This window comes from Sinocyclocheilus grahami, unplaced genomic scaffold, assembly GCF_001515645.1.
Source record: "Sinocyclocheilus grahami isolate Dianchi unplaced genomic scaffold, SAMN03320097.WGS_v1.1 scaffold32.1, whole genome shotgun sequence".
In the NCBI taxonomy this organism is placed as follows: domain Eukaryota; kingdom Metazoa; phylum Chordata; class Actinopteri; order Cypriniformes; family Cyprinidae; genus Sinocyclocheilus; species Sinocyclocheilus grahami.
In genome coordinates, this window is record NW_015505211.1 from 4549786 (window position 1) to 4567089 (window position 17304).

The 17304-nt window shown below is 35.3% G+C and overlaps 1 protein-coding gene and 2 long non-coding RNA genes across 3 annotated transcripts in view; 2 read left to right on the forward strand and 1 right to left on the reverse strand.

Moving 5' to 3' along the window:
- The window catches only part of LOC107578039 (uncharacterized), a 19365-nt gene extending 14828 nt beyond the window's left edge, over positions 1 to 4537 (forward strand). Inside the window, exon 3 of the long non-coding RNA XR_001608291.1 lies at positions 4469 to 4537. This is a non-coding gene — a long non-coding RNA (uncharacterized lncRNA). The remainder of the gene's footprint in view (positions 1 to 4468) is intronic.
- Positions 1 to 17304, forward strand: part of LOC107578020 (reticulon-4 receptor-like 1) — a 123532-nt gene that overhangs the window by 83893 nt on the left and 22335 nt on the right. The window lies entirely within an intron of this gene.
- Positions 1914 to 2825, reverse strand: LOC107578031 (uncharacterized). Its single transcript, XR_001608288.1, has 3 exons — positions 2788 to 2825; positions 2193 to 2355; positions 1914 to 2039 (listed from the first exon to the last, which is right to left on the reverse strand). It is a non-coding gene; the product is annotated as an uncharacterized lncRNA (long non-coding RNA).

Here is a 17304-nt window from a genome sequence, read left to right on the forward strand (position 1 = left end):
ATATATATATATATATATACACACACACACATACATATACATATATATATATGAAGAGTTAATTTGCAAAAACCGATAAATGCCACTTTAAAAAACAAATGGACACACACAGCACCCCCAACCGAAAGCATCTTCCCACGCCCCTGTCGAGGATGGATAATTTTGACGAACTTGATGAACCTGTGATATCTCCTTCAGGGCGAAAAAGGAAAATAAAAGCGGGAAAATTTTCACGGAACCTTGCAAAAGCAGCGCGTTACAATTGTGAGGGAAAAGCTCTGTGTATTGCGTGTAATCACATCCATACAGTTTATGATCACAACAACAACTACGTTTGTCAGACATCTACATGGTCATCTGAGGAGATTACAAAGATTAAACGAGTGGGTTTTTTTCAACTTTAAAACATAAAATGTGGAGTTATCTGCTTTTGCCAAAAAACGACTGTTGGAGTTATCTGCTTTTGCCATCAAACAAACTTTTAATATGTAAAAAAAAACATACTTTCAATGAACTTTAATTTTGTAAATTACTTGTATTTGTTTAAGTTATTATTACTTAATCAAAACAACCCAACTGCAATTTGATTGAGATTACTTGGAATGCGCAATAAAAAACGTGATTTCTGAAAAAAATTTATAAAAATGGAAATATATACACACACACACTGGGTATAGAAAAGAATCACCCCCTTTAAAATAATCACATTTTGTTGCTTGTTGCTTTGCAGCCTGATATGAAGATGGATGCAGTTTTTGTTTTATCCAATTGTATTTACTCTGTGCAACTTATAGCTTCCAAGTGAAAAATATAACAGCAACATGTCATAAAAGAAGAAAAAAAAAAAACAGAATCACTGAGTTGGAAAAAAAAATCACCCCCCTCCTAAAAATGACTCGTAATCTCAATCAGGTGAAGGTGCAATTTGACTTTCAGCTGTGATCTTCTGTGGTCATTTTGATCAGCTCAGCATGAAAAGAGCTTTTCTGCAGCATTTCAGTTCTTGGTAGTGCAACTGAAGCAAACAATCAGCTATGGGTGGAAAGGCACTGTCAAAAGATCTCTGGAATAAAGTTGTGGACAGGTACAAGTCAGGAGATGGATACAAAAAAAGTGCAAAGGCTTTATCAATGCCTAGAAGCACAGTGAAGTCTATTATTAAGAAGTGGAAGTTATTTGGTACAATACTGGATCAGGACGTTGCTCCAAACTGGATGAAAGAGCCAGGAGGAAACTGGTTAGAGAGGCTACCAAGAGGCCTACAGCAACTCTGAAGCAGTTGCTGAAATTTATGACAAAGTGGTCATTGTGTGCATGTGCCAACAATATCACAAATTCTCCATAAGTGTTTTACAGTTATAAGTAGTTATTCGTTATTATTTGATATGATCACGAATTTAACAGAGTCACGATAATTGTGCAGTTTACATTTTAATTGCATTTTGCCATTCAAAAAAGGAAATGTATTTGCATAAACCCAAAAATTTTAATTCAGCCATTATCAGTGGGCTCTTGTGTGAAGTGGATCAAAATTAAGAAAAAAACATTTTTAAATTTTAAAATATATTTTCCCAGCATTTAAAAAAAAAACTTATGGCCATATTTAATTATAAGTAAAAAAAATATAAAAAATTTTAATAACGTATTAGGCTTGTAGACATGAGCAGAACAGACAATTATACCGTTAATCGCAATTATTTGTTTGACAAATATTCGTCAGCACAAAATTCATTCAGGTTCAATCCAGGTTTATCAATAGTCGACAACAACATCTACAGTGCAAAGTAACGTAATATCACACATAATTAAATGTAATTATAGCAAATGAGCAATACGACTGTATACATACATTTATTTTGTATACTATGTAAGCATTTGAACAGTAAAACTAGTGCTAAAGTGGCACAATACCAGTGGATATTGGGATTCCGGGACACAATGTCCCTCTCCAGTGCATCCACCAGATCGCTGTCATAGCCTGTGCCATCAAACTTCCTCTGTTCCACATCAGCAGCACCCTCCTGGGCATTCTTCTTACTCTGAAAACACAGACAGGCAGGACACATTGCTACAACACATGATAATAGGTACTTAGAAATCCTAAACTGTCTGAGCTGAAACTAAATCAACCATAATTCCAATTCTGAGTTTCCTCAGTTTGTACATTCGGCCTAATAGTTTGAATAACTTACTTTTTCATCCTTAGCTTTATTTCCACGGCCGTCGCGGGTGTTCGGTCTCTCTGATTTCACGTTTGGCTGACCTCTTCCCACAGGTCCGCGATGCTGCAATCCAGGTGACTCTTTTCTCTGGGGCTTTGATACAGTGATTGGCTTCTTCACCTGGACAGGTCCCCTATGACCAGACAGAGTGACATCATAGGGCATCTGGACCATGTGACCACATATGCAAACAGTTACACCACATTTGTGTTAGGCCATTCTGACTGGCTTTTTTTTTTGGTGCTTAATTTGTGAACCAATTTAGTCAATATAATTTAGATGTACGTATATAATGTCTATATAATACATTGGGTGCAAGGAAGCATTAAATTGGTCAAAAGGGACAGCATAGACATTTATAAATAATGCTGTTTTTTAGAACTTTCATCAAATTTTTTTATCATGGTTTCCACAAAAATATTAAACGGCACAACTGTTTTCAGCATTGATAATAATAAGAAATGTGGTGAGCATATGAGACTTCTTTCAAAAACTTTTTTTTAATTACCGATACATATATACACACGTATATACTGCCAGTGTACAATCAGGTGTAGTTAATCACCTTCTCAAAGGCACACAAAGCCATTTGACTTTCAGCTGTGATCTTCTGTGGTCATTTTGATCAGCTCAGCATGAAAAGAGCTTTTCTGCAGCATTTCAGTTCTTGGTAGTGCAACTGAAGCAAACAATCAGCTATGGGTGGAAAGGCACTGTCAAAAGATCTCTGGAATAAAGTTGTGGACAGGTACAAGTCAGGAGATGGATACAAAAAAAGTGCAAAGGCTTTATCAATGCCTAGAAGCACAGTGAAGTCTATTATTAAGAAGTGGAAGTTATTTGGTACAATACTGGATCAGGACGTTGCTCCAAACTGGATGAAAGAGCCAGGAGGAAACTGGTTAGAGAGGCTACCAAGAGGCCTACAGCAACTCTGAAGCAGTTGCTGAAATTTATGACAAAGTGGTCATTGTGTGCATGTGCCAACAATATCACAAATTCTCCATAAATGTGGCTTGTATGGGAGGGTTGCAAGAAAAAGCCGCTCCTCAAGAAAGGCCACATTTAGTCATGACTGAGCTTTGCCAAAACACACCTAGAAGATTCTGAGACAGATGAGACTAAAATTTAATTATTTGGCCTCAACACCAAACGATATATCTGGCTGAAATCCAACACAGCTCACAATCCAAATAACAGCATTCCTCCAGTAAAGCATGGAGGTGGTAATATCCTGTTATGGGGGTATTTCTCTGCAGCAGAGACTGGAGCACTTGTCAGGATAGAACGAACAATGAATGGGGAAAAATACTGTCAAATTCTTGAGGAAAATCTGCTGCCCTCAGCCAGAAAGTTGTCAATGGGAAGAAGGTTTACCTTCCAACATGACAATGACCCAAAGCACACAGCACACCTGACCACACAGTGGTTGAAGGAGAAAAAGGTGAATGTCCTTGCATGGCCTAATCAGAGCCCAGACTTAAAGGGGATCACAAAGGGGTGATCCTTTTTCCAACTCAGTGATACAGTTTTTTTTTCTCTCTGATATGTTAATGTCCTTGCTTGGCCTAATCAGCGCCCATACTTAAACCCCATTGAAAATCTGTGGAATGACTTGAAGACTGCAGTCCACAAACGCTCACCATCAAATTGAACTGGACTTGAACAGTTCTGCAAAGAAGAGTGGGCAAGTATTGCAAAGTCTAGATGTGCAAAGTTAGTAGAGACGTATCCCAACAGACTAAAGGCTGTAATTAAAGCAAAAGGTGGTTCAACAAAATACTAACACAAGGGGATCAGTATCACAACTCCGTGATTAATTTTTTTTCTGACATGTTGGTGTTATATCTTTCACATGGATGTTATAAGTTGCACTGAGTAAAAACAGCTACAGTGTGTGTGTATAATGTTTTTGTATTTTTTATGTTTATACTAAAATGAAAAACGCACACTTCACTCTGGTAAAATTATTACTTTAGCTATTATATATATATATATATATATATATATATATATATATATATATATATATATATATATATCACAAAAACATAAATATAAAAATATAGTGCAAAAAATGCACACTTCACTCTGGTAAACTGATATTAGCATAAATATAAAAAAAATATAAAAAGCTAAATATTTTAAATATTGGAGAAAAAAAACAAATACAAATACAAAGGCTTTAAATAAAGTGTTACCAAATCATCTTCTTTTGAAGGATAGTTTTTAATTACTGAAATTAGAATATCAAACTTGAGATTTGTCTTGAGCAAATAGCACCATCTTCCCTGAGGAGTTTCCCCAAACACGCAAAACGAACAGTGAACATCAAAGCTGAACATTACATTACAACATTAAGAACATTACATAAGGCTGTCAGTCAGTTTAAAATTTGAATTGATTACATGGAATACTTAGTCAATATATTGTCAATATACTGTAAGTCAATATATTGTTTATTCAATCATGTTTGGTAAACGTATGGCTGTTTACACTTTCCATCTGTGCTAGTTTTTCATCGTTAGTCTGTAAACATGATGGCATCTGCTAAGAACATGAATGTAAAATTTAGCAGCCCTGAGAGGATTCATGCTATTTTCTTGCAGCTCCAGCAAACATGAATGTACTCTTTTCACTATTTTTTTAGTAAAACTGCAACTCTTCAAACGCTGCACGCAGGGCCACGAACCCTGTACCGTATATGTGTAGACTAAAGTGATAGAGCGGAGAAATGGAGAAGGAAAAAGAAAACTCTGGAGTGAAAGCCCAAGACAGATAGAGAAAGAGTTTGAACATTTATTTACCTTTCCGTTAAGAAACACGTTACAGCAGCTGGCTGTGTGTACAGGCCACTAGCCAAATACAATTGGAGCAGAAGAGTCCATGATGTCTGAGAGAGACACGTCACTCAGTAAATACATTTCTTCTCTTTTCTTTTATCCGTTCTTAAGCCAGTAAGCTAGCAGTGAAAATACCACCTTGAAATGCCCAAGCAGTGTGTACCCGACAGCAGCTGCCAACCCAGGTGTAAATGTCACCTGCCCCTATGTCCTCAAGAGGGTCAGTGTGAGAGGAAAAAGAATCAGGTACTGTAACAGCGACAGAGAGGGACAGATGTAACACCAGCCAAGGGTAAATCATACTCTACTATAATTATTGATCACTGCAATGTCATGATGAAAAATTATGCTGCAATTCAAGTAAACTGCTAATAGTTCAGTGGTCAGTAAAATACTGCCTAAAATACCACTACAGTAAAACAAAGTACCATGTAAACACTTTTTTTTGTATTTACCTTTTTGCCTTGTTTTATAAATATATAAAATAAATCAAAATATCAATAACAATATTTAAAAATAAAACTTGTTTTCATAGACTATCTAAAATCTTAACCTGTTTTGTTTTAGTCATAAATCAAAAAATCTACAAATGGTTAAAAAAAATTCTTAAACCAATTTTTTTAGCCCAACATTAATAAGTCAACAAGTCATAAATCAATAAATCCATTCTGAAAGTTCTTAATTAAAACAAGAAAAATTATTTGCCAATGGGGTAATATCCAATAGTCTAATTAAAGCATGCAGTTTTGCTCATCAGGTAAATGTATCATGTTTTAAGGGTGTAAAACAAGACAAACAACAGATTAAGAAAATTATTTCTGCATTATATTCCTTCTATATTTTATGTAAATACTATGATACAGTACAGTGTATGAATATGGTTCCATTCAAAGTGTACAACACAGTACCATCATACTTTTTTGTGGAGATGTACTATACACAGACTTTGCCTTCTGACACCTACAGCACTTTGTCGCACTCTCACAGAGGATTGTTATAAATCTTTCTCCTCTACTAAACCTCGGAGCTTTATTATCTTATATCTGAAGGTCCCCTTGAAGCACTGATGGATGACCACATGCTCCATATCTAGACACTTTAGAAAGGAAAGCTGGCAGACTTTTAGAGGGGATGGAGAACCAAAATGTACCTCCCCCCCCCAAAAAACACCAGCTGTTATCATGTTGTGCTACAGACATGAATGATAGCTTAAATTGTGTGACTTGTTGAAGAGAAATGCGCTGTTATTTTTCTAACTGACAAGACCTACAATTTTCACCTGCTGGGTGAAAATGGTTAAAGAAAAAAAAATAATTGAAGGAAACATATGAGCCAGATCTAACCAGGTCATAGAAACTTGAACCTTCTAACATGATAAGAAACACTCAAACTAGTAACCATCTTTCAGCATACCATGAAAAAAAATACTCAAATACTCAGAACACCTGATTCACCTCTTAGCAACACCCTAGCAACCACCAGAACATTTTATCAACCACCCAAAATCATAAAAAAACATCCAGAACACTTTCACAAACATATTTTAGAACCAGAACCTAGCAACCAACCAGAACACATTAGCAACCACCCAACAACATGAAATACACCCATAACACTTTCACAAACATACTCTATAACCAGACCCTAGCACACCCATAGTGACAATCTATGATTGTGAATTCTGTGCAAATGAATTTTGGTTAAAATTGAATTATTTGCGTAAACACATTACATAACATTTGTTATTTGCGGTGGCATCTATGCAAATAACAGATTTGGCTCATAACACCACACGGAGACCTCTGGGGGCAGGGCAGGGGCGGGGGGTGTGCGGAGGTCCCGTACACTGATGATGTGGCTTTGATGAGCATCTATGATGTGTTAAAATTGCATTGGCAACAGCGGGTGCCTGAGAGAAGCAGAGAGAGGAGGAACAAGAGTAAACCATGCATCAGTAGTTTGATATCGTCTTCCCACACAAACAACAACATTTGCCTTCCTTGTGTCGTCAAGCACTTATCGAGAAAGCCTGCGGCCTCCGGGGGATCGGCAAGAGTGATTTAGCCTCTGAAAAGAAGAGCCGGCTCCTTATCCTAGCACGCTAATCTGATCTCAGGTCTGAGGGCCCCTGTGTGCTCCGGCTCGCTCACAGCCTCTCACCTGTCTGTCTACAACAGAGAGGTTTTGTTTGATCACTCAGGTCTGAGATGGTGACCTGGATGAGAGATTGACTCAACTCTAATCTGTCTTTGACAACTGAATTATTACAAAGGGCTTTTAGGGTCTAATAGAGGCAGGATCGTCATAATATGGGCCGGTTTTTACCTCACCTATTGTGAGAGGCTGTGTGTGTAAGAGTAAGTTGAAAGCAGAGATGAAAGACATGTGCGAAGAAAAGTGGAAAAAGATAGCATAGAGGCCAGTGAGAAGGTGTAAGAAGAGCGTAAGGATAAGAAGATAAAAATAGGCTGTGTGAGGGAGTGAGACATCCAGAGGAAGAGACATCTAGTCAATGAGAAACGGCAATGACAAATGGTTTGATAATGAAGGCTAAAGCTTTAGGAAGGAAATTAAAATTTTATCAGGAACCTAGACACATTGAAATTACGCGCATCGTTCATCACTACCATGAGAGCTTCATCAGTATAGAGATACTCTAAGAAATAAAATACATCAGAAGAGTTCACAGATTATATCTGGCCTAAATGAAACACAATAAACAAATCTAAAGAACAAACAACTAGCTGTCTAGAATGAAGATGTCTGGATAAACTACTCTCAAACAGAGGCGGACAGTAACTAAGTACATTTACTTGAGTATTGTACTTAAGTACACTTTTTGAGTATCGGTACTTTACTTGAGTATTATTTTTTCTGGGAACTTATGACTTTAACTTCACTACATTTGAAAGACAAATATTGTACTTTTCACTCCACTACATTTCTATCAAGGTCCTCGAAGTAGAAAGTCGTTACTATGTAGCAGCTTTGAAAGTCAGTAGGTGATTTTTTTTCTTCTCTAAAACGTGACTTTCTTTTTTTCAGTTTATCAGTAATCACATGAAGAGATTTCCCAGCATTATTTTGAACACTGACCAGTTGCAAATGTGATATTTACAACAATTTAATAATAATAAGTTAATATTGTGGTATATATTAGACACAATATTGTCTGATTTTGCTAAATTGTGTACATGAAAATATTACCTTTAAAGCCACAGAAGAACTGTTGTGCGTCTCCTAATAAAACACAAAAGGTGTTTGACTGAAGCAGAACTGCAGAGACCATTCTGTGTGTTACATCAAAGTACAGTGAGAGTGATTAGACAGCATTTTAAAATGTTTGCTTTGATGTCAAATAAGTCTGTTGCTGTTTTGCTTTTTTGTTAAAGCAGTGTTGCTGTTGTAAAGTTATACAGCTACAGTTGTCTTGCTGGGTTTTAAAGCAGGTTCGATTTTTTTTCTTCCTTATCACTCTGTATTTACAGGATTTCACTGTCCACTCTGTTCAAATGTGGATGAATGGCTACACATAGATGTGTGCACACACTGTCAGAGCTGTGTGAGATCACTACCATCCTGCTTTTGTGGGGGTGGGTAGGGGTGTTAAATAATATTTTTTTTGTTTAGTTTTTCCCACTAGGGTTTTTAACATTCTAAAAGCTCTTTATTACAAAGATACTACAAGCTAGTCAGTGTATTCAGTAGGTGTAATGTATTCTAAGTTACTTCAGAGGTATTGCAAGTACTACGTACAACAATAAAACAGTGCATTGACATAAAAAAGGAAATTTACTTTTGGTACTTAAGTACTTTTAAAAGCAAGTACTTCTGTACTTTTACTTAAGTAAACACCTGTCTTTACAACTTTTACTTGTAATGGAGTAATATTTGACCAGCAGTATGTGTGCTTTCACTCAAGTAATAGAGTTGAGTACTTTGTCCACCTCTGCTCTCAAACCATCAATATTATAACATACACTATTTACATTACTGTATGACCAGGCTGCCATATTTGTGACTAAAACCAATCAACATACCATGTGCGGTGCTATTTATAAAGCATTATAAAGGGATACTGCTGTTTACTTCTCATGTTTCATTATTTATAACGTTCATAAAATAAATAATTAATGATTAAGTTCACCATAAATATTCATTAGATGCAAAAATTTTACCTAATCATTTAAAACATCAAACATCATTACCCATCTAAATTTAAATGTATAACACAATTGAGTCAGAAAACAACTCATGCTTTTTAACTGTGGAGATAAGTGATAATTGCAAAAAAAAAATACAAATTGTATATATATATATACACTGTATATATATTATACATCTCAAACCATTTAATATTGTAAATATTGTAATAAATATTGAATGAAACTGCTCTTGAAATTTTTTTCAAATTAATTTTCAAATTCATTCTTCCAAATAAATAATATAAAACTGCATAAATTATTATTGAACTGACCAAAGTATTTAAAGGGAGAAAGTTACGTTAAAAACATAAATTTTAACATTAGACGTTAAATTGTAACGTTAAATCCAGTGCTGTTTTATATAGAATTGTTCCATAGTCTATAGAGTATTTAATGCAATTACATTAGAAGTAACTCATTAAATTACAGAAAAAAATTGTAACCCCTTACTTTTTCAAGGGAAAAGTAATTAAATTACAGTAACTAATTACTTACTAATGCAATACACCCAGCACTGTGTATCGTTTTGTGTATTGCATTACTAATATATATCTGTCACTAATACGCCAGGAAAGTAATTATAAATACAGGCAAATATTTTCGTTGGGACGGGAAAAAAACATGAATAAAAATAACACTGAATACAGTTTCATAGCCAGTAAGAAATATTCATGCTCTGTAAATCTTCTTAATTCATGGTAAAAAGTTCATTTTGTACCTTGAATATGGATGTTCAGAGGGAAGGATCTTCAGCAAGCGTCTTTGCAAGGCCATAATTTGTGTGATAACATTGCGTTATTTTTATTCATCGCCGTCCTCGCTCAGGGCCTGCATCATTCCATGCTACATCACAGGAGATTAATGTCGAGCACTCAAATGCTACTCTGTGTAACTAAAACACTCTCCTCCCGATCTGGAAACTTCAATTCGTTCAATTAAAAAGGACCATCACACACATAGACACATATGAAGTATGAGTATATGGATGGACAGACAGGGCTGTCAATCATAATGGCTTGAAAGCCTCACCAACCAAACGTCTGCCGTCTTGTCCTTTTTGAAATGGTGAAAAACTGACATCTGAATGCTTCAAACCTAACATCAGTCCATCATTCATTTCTATCTTCCTCCTTCTTGATTCCCTGCTGGTGCTGAGGACAGAGAGCAAGAGAGAGAGAGAGAGAATGTTGTGATGGTGCGTAAGCTCATAAATGACAGATCCAGGACATCCTATTTCTGATAGTTTGTAATTGGACTGTGAGCACAAAGTAAAATATGGATCACGGTGGGAGAGGGACATTCATGTTTAAAAGCTACTTGTAAAAGTTTTCTCAGATCTACTGGTTTGGGAGGATCAGCACCTCGTAGTTTGCAGCGAAGAGGTGTAAAATGATTTTATCAAAGAGAATGATATCTGGAGAACACTCACTGGGACAAAGCGGGACATGAAGTACCGTTTTTATTTATTTATTTTAAATCTACATATTCCTAGGTAGTTTAATTGTACAAAAGGAAAGATGCGCTGTGTTATATTCCTATTTCACATAACCAATAAGATTAGAGATCATTAACATTTCCTTTTGAAACAAGAATTTTAGGTGGGACATAGCCAATGGCTGTCATTACATCATAGCCATGAAACATGAAACAAGTAGGTGGGACATTCTCATTGTAGTGTGCATCTGATTGGAGAAAAATCAAAGATGTAGCCTAGATGAGTTTGTTTCTTCACTGGAACAGATTTGGAGAAATTTCGCATTATAACACTTGCTCACCAATGGATCCTCTGCAGTGAATGGGTGCCGTCAGAATGAGGGTCCAAATAATCACAAAACCAAAATATGAGTCCTCTATCCATGATATTGCTTTCTCCAGTGAAAAAGACTTCTCGTCTGAAGGAATAGAGGAATATGCCCAGATCAATCAAGTTTTGATGTGAGAGGACAACAGAGGATGGACTTTTTCACAGGAGGAAGCATTTTTATGGATTCATATTTTGGCCAGAATGGACAGTTTAAAGTAAAAACTTTTAATGATGGATTTGTTTCTTACAAACATGCAGGTTTTCACTTCACAAGACATTAATTGATGCCATGTGGATTTCTTGTGGATTACTGTGATGTTTTTATCAGCTGTTTGGACTCTCATTCTGACGGCACCCATTCACTGCAGAGGATCCATTGGTGAGCAAGTGATAAAGTTATACATTTCTCCAAATCTGTTCCAATGAAGAAACAAACTCATCTACATCTTGAATGGTCTGAGGGCTATTAAATTTTCATTTTTGGGTGAACTATTACTATAAAGGCAGATGCTTTAATCGAAAGCATTTTATAGTGCAATCAGGTTGTGCGTTCCATATGTGTATTCTACTCAGAATCAAACCTATGACCTTGTCGTTGCTAGCGCCAGGCTCTACCATTTCAGCTTAAGGAACCTAATGTTTAACTTGTGTAAAACTTTCTGATGTATGTAACATAAGTGCATGTAAGGGATAAAAAAATACAATGAAAAAGTCTAGCATAGTGCAATGATCATATTCAGTACTATGCAACATACTGCTGAACGTCGTATCATGCCAGTATGCAATCGTAGTTGTCAAAAAATATGTTTTTGAAAGCCAGTGTTTTTCAAGTACCTGTTAAGTAACATAAATTTTTGATAAAACTGACTTACAATTGAAGCAGTTCATTTTATGTGCACTTTCTGAGTTAACATCAAATGCTGCATCATGGGACTCTGTTTTATAACAGTAGACCGTCTACAGTGTCACATTAACTTAGCAAAAATACTGTGGTGACGATCCTGCAACTTTCTCATCACTCACTCCAAAGCGTGTGCTAACCCAAACCGTCTGTCCAGTCTGTCTCGGTCCTCATTAGTGAGTGGATTCACATTTCTGGCATGTTTTTCCATCTCTCCAAAGTCATTTTGGTATGTTGGATGCTGCGAAATCTTCAGACAGTTAATTCAATAATGTCATTCGAAATGCATCAGTGTCATGTCGGTGCAGTCGAGCGTGAGTGTGAAGGACATGCTGTGGCGCAGTAATAGTTTTAATTAGCACAGAGGTTTGAGGACATCGGGAATACAGCGGCGCTGTTGGGATCTGCATCTTGCAGAACAGCAATTGCCAGCGTTGGATGTGGTACAAACTTCAAGCTCAAGAGGATTTTGTGGTGTACTTGAACTTGTTCTGGCCTTGTTTAATTATGCAATCTGTAGCCATAAATATGAGTGAAATAAGATATGCATCTTTCTCTGTAAATTCATCAATGTTTCCTACTTTCTCTCTCAGTTTTTATTTTAATTTTTATCAATTGCAAAGTTTTTTCTAAAGGAACAGTTCGCCCAGAAATTAAAATTTGCTTAAAATGTACTCACCCTCAGGCCATCCAAAATGTAGATGAGTTTTTTCTTCATAAGAACAGATTTGGATAAATTTAGCATTACATCACTTGCTCACCAATGGATCCTCAGCAGTAAATGGGTGCTGTCAGAATGAGGGTCCAGACAGCTCATAAAAACATTACAAAAATCCACAAGTAATCCTTATGAATTTTCATTTTTGAGTGAGCTATTTTGGGTGAGCTATTCATTTATAGGAATAGTTCACTCAAAAATGAAAATTCTATCATTATTTCTCATGTAGTTTCAAACCTGTATGACTTTCTTTTGTCGTGGAACACAAAAGGAGACATTTTGAGGAATATGCTGACCCCTCTATTCAATATATTGTTATAAAAAGACAAAATTACAAAAAAAACTATAAATTCAGACATTTAAGTCACTTATCACAGAAAACTGTCCTTGCAAACATGAAATATGGCAGCATTGATGTCAATAAAGCAAAATAACTAATAGTGTTTGCTGACAGTGCCAGACGTTTCTGTATTATGCACAACATTGTTTTGATCATAGAGCTTCGAAAGACCTGAAATATTGTGCATATGGACGACACTGATGATATATTGATAGTGCTTGTTTTTACATTTTGGAGCTCAACAGCCCTATCATCATTCTCTTTAATTATATTGAATAGAGTGACAAGGAAAATGTCACTTTTGTGTTCCACAGAAGAAGTCATGTGAGTTTGAAAGTACATGGTGAGTAAATGACAGAATATTTATTTATAGATAAACTGTCCATTTAAAATAGACTTAACAGCACATGCACTACAAGTATAAACAGTCACTCTCACGACTGCATTTTCAGCTTGATAGATGATCATTTATTTTCCCGCCATTACTGTCTTTTCCTCCCATAATTTTTTAAGTTTCTCTCTCTCTCTCTGTGTGCATCTCTCCCACTCTCACTTTTTTCTTTTCTTGTTTTCCTTCTTTCTTTCTCTCTTCTGTCCTTTGGCTCTGTCATTAGTATAATCTTCAGTCAGACAGTGCACAGGCCATTAAAATCAGCTCAAGCTCTGTCATTGCTTTGGTCACTTCCTGTCTCTCCTCTGTCTTGTTTCCTTGTCAACTACCATGACAGCGGCTGAAAATATTTTCATGCAAACACACACTTACACACGCTTATGTTTTATGCATACGCACACACATTCTGAGGGGCCATGCATGGAGCCACACACACACACACACACACACATACACAGTCACAGTCAAATAGCTAAACCAGCAGTGAAATACACACTGTTACCAGCTTCCTGAAAGAAGGGGGTGGGGACAGAGTTTGTGGATGCACTAACAGTTCATTTATTTTAATCCAACTCATATAAACATCTACACACTCACACAAACACTATTGTATGGGCTCAGAAACATGCAATTACTGTTAAATGAGGAGAAAAGTCTCACTGAGGCAAAATTGATCAATTTCACACTGAGTGGATACAGAGAAACAGATGCAGAGAGAGGAAATGAGAGAGATAACAAGGGGGAGGGATGGGGTGAGGGAATATACAAAGTAAATGAATGAATGAATGAATGAATGAGAAATACAGTCAAAAGTTTGGACACACTTGAATGATTCTGTTTCTCATAAAGCTTTTTTTTAAGCATTGACTCAAAACTTATGCATAAATGTTTTGCACGCAGATATAAATTGTACCTACATATGGATTCCTTCGCAAAACAAATTGTATTAATTATAATAATAATTTTAAATATATAATTTTGTAAACAAGTAAAATATTTAAAATTATATTTATTTATAATTGATTAAATGGGTGAATTGGCCTTTTTTCACTAGTTAAAAATAATTTAAAAAACATTATTATTATTATTATTATTTAATTAATTATTTTTAACAAATGAATTGGAGTGGATCGTGAAGACAAATACAACGCAGCCATTAAAAAAACAAAAACAAATTAAACATGTTAAAATACTACTACTAGTCCTACTACTACTACTACTAATAATAATACAAATAAAAATTAATTAATAATTTTTTTACAAATTAATTGGAGTGGATCATGAAAAAAATACAACACATCCATTAATGAAAAAATAAACAAAATGTTTAAACTTTAAATAATAATAATAATAATTAGTAGTAGTAATAAGTAGTAAGTAGTAGTAGTAGTAGGTAGTAGTAGTAGTAAGTAGTAGTAAGTCGTAGTAGTAAGTAGTAAGTCGTAGTAGTAGTAGTAGTAAGTCGTAGTAGTAGTAGTAAGTCGTTGTAGTAGTAGTAGTAGTAGTAGTAGTAGTAGTAAGTAGTAGTAAGTCGTAGTAGTAGTAAGTAGTAAGTCGTAGTAGTAGTAGTAGTAAGTCGTAGTAGTAGTAGTAAGTCGTTGTAGTAGTAGTAGTAGTAGTAGTAGTAGTAAGTAGTAGTAAGTCGTAGTAGTAGTAAGTAGTAAGTCATAGTAGTAGTAGTAGTAGTAGTAGTAAGTAGTAAGTAGTAGTAGTAAGTAGTAGTAAGTCGTAGTAGTAGTAGTAGTAGTAGTAAGTCGTAGTAGTAGTAGTAAGTCGTAGTAGTAGTAGTAGTAGTAGTAGTAGTAGTAGTAGTAGTAGTAAGCAGTAGTAAGTCGTAGTAGTAGTAGTAAGTAGTAGTAGTAGTGGCAGTTAACTGCCATCAGGATTTTCATATACCTCTGCTCTTAAAAGTGCTTGAAGCAATGCTATTTCAAATAAAAGCCACAAAATATAAGAAGAAAATTAAATATTAACACTGCACTTCAATGTACTGAGTCAATATCATGATCAAACACTATCAAAAGTAATTTTCTTCTAGACGGTTTCTGTTCATTTTTATTGAGGTGCCATTTCTCTGAGGAGTGAATGACCTGCATTAAAATAGCATGAGCTCAAATTTAATAGCCTCTAAGAGATTTTCGAAACTCTTTCATAATCATTACGCACAGAGAGTGTTTATTGGGCAGCAGTTTCAATCTCATTCTGCAGTGACACTACATGGGCCTAATAAAATAAGAGCGGCAATTAAAAATTAATTAAAACATTTGGCAATCAACTGCATCTAAAATTGTATTATTGCGAGCTATAATATTAATGCTTTAATAGAAAGGCCTGATCATTTTTGCTCTCTAGTCACTTTCAAAATCAAATCGTGACTACACGTCTAATGTAATGATAAGACTGCTTTTAATTTAATATTGCAATCTTTGCTCATGCTTAAAGTGAGAAAGTATGATTGAACATGCATAGGGAGACCAAAATAAAAATTGGACTTTATGTCTTACGCAGAAGAACGGTAACTATGGGACTTAAATAAAAAGCGCACAGCGTAACTAGGACAAGAAGGTTGACCACCCTCTCGTCAACACATACCTGACATATGGAGACATGAGTGTGCTATCCTGTGAATCTGAGCACATTCTCACTCCCTGCTGCTAATTAGGAGCCTTAATTAGTGTCTAGATGGAATTTGCAATCATCCAAATGACCCAATTAAGTGGTATAAAGAGCATGTTTTATTTTTGCTCAGTGTGTGCCCACAGTCCTCTGACTAAAGGAAACTGAATGAGAAGGGTTCACTGGCTATTACAGCTCTTTGAGGAGAGACAGAGAGGCAGTGACTGGAATATATCGCAACTATTAATACAGAATCTTATGGGATATGTTGATGTTTACAAAGGAATTGTAAAAGTGATATGATTATTTGCTTTTATGGCATAAATTTATTCAGTTTGGATATTTTTTAAAATACTTTTATTCAGCAAGGATGTATTTAATTGATCCAAAGTGATAGTAAATAATTTTACATTATTACAACAAAATCTTTTTCACTTTTTAAGTTCGATATAATTCTGTTTCTTTTTAATTCTATTAAACTTTCTATTCATCAAAGAATCCTGAAAAAATGTGTTACAGTTTCCACAGAAATATTAAGCAGCACCTGTTGCCAAAATTGATAATAAGAAATATTATCTTAAATCTTAAGCACCAAATCAGCATATTAGAATGATTTCTGAAGGATCAATAAATTACAACAGAAACCACGATATTACTGAAAATATAAATATATGCAACCTTGGAGCGCAATATGGTTATATATATATATTTATATACAGTGGTGTGAAAAAGTGATGGCCCCCTTCCTGTTTTTTAAATTTTTTGCATATTTGTCACACTTAAAAGATTCAGATCATCAAACTAATTTTAATATTACACAAAGATAATGCAAGTAAATACAAAATGCAGTTTTTAAATTATTATTGATTTTATTAAGGGAAAAAAGCAGTCCAAACCTGCCTGGCCCTACGTGAAAAAGTAATTGCCCCCTAAATCTAATAACTGGTTGTGCCACGCTTTGCAGCAACAACTGCAATCAAGTGTTTGTGATAACTGGCTATGAGTCTTTCACATCGCTGTGGAGGAATTTTGGCACACTCTTCTTTGCAGAATTGTTTTAATTCAACCACATTGGAGGGTTTTCGAGCATGAATGGACTGTTTAAGCATCTCAATCGGATTTAAGTCTTTAAGTAAGACTTTGATTTGGCCACTCCAAAACCTTAATTTAGTTTTCTTGAGCTATTCAGAGGTGGACTTGCTGGTGTGTTTGGGATCATTGTCCTGCTACATAACCCAAGTGCACTTGAGCTTGAGGTCACAAA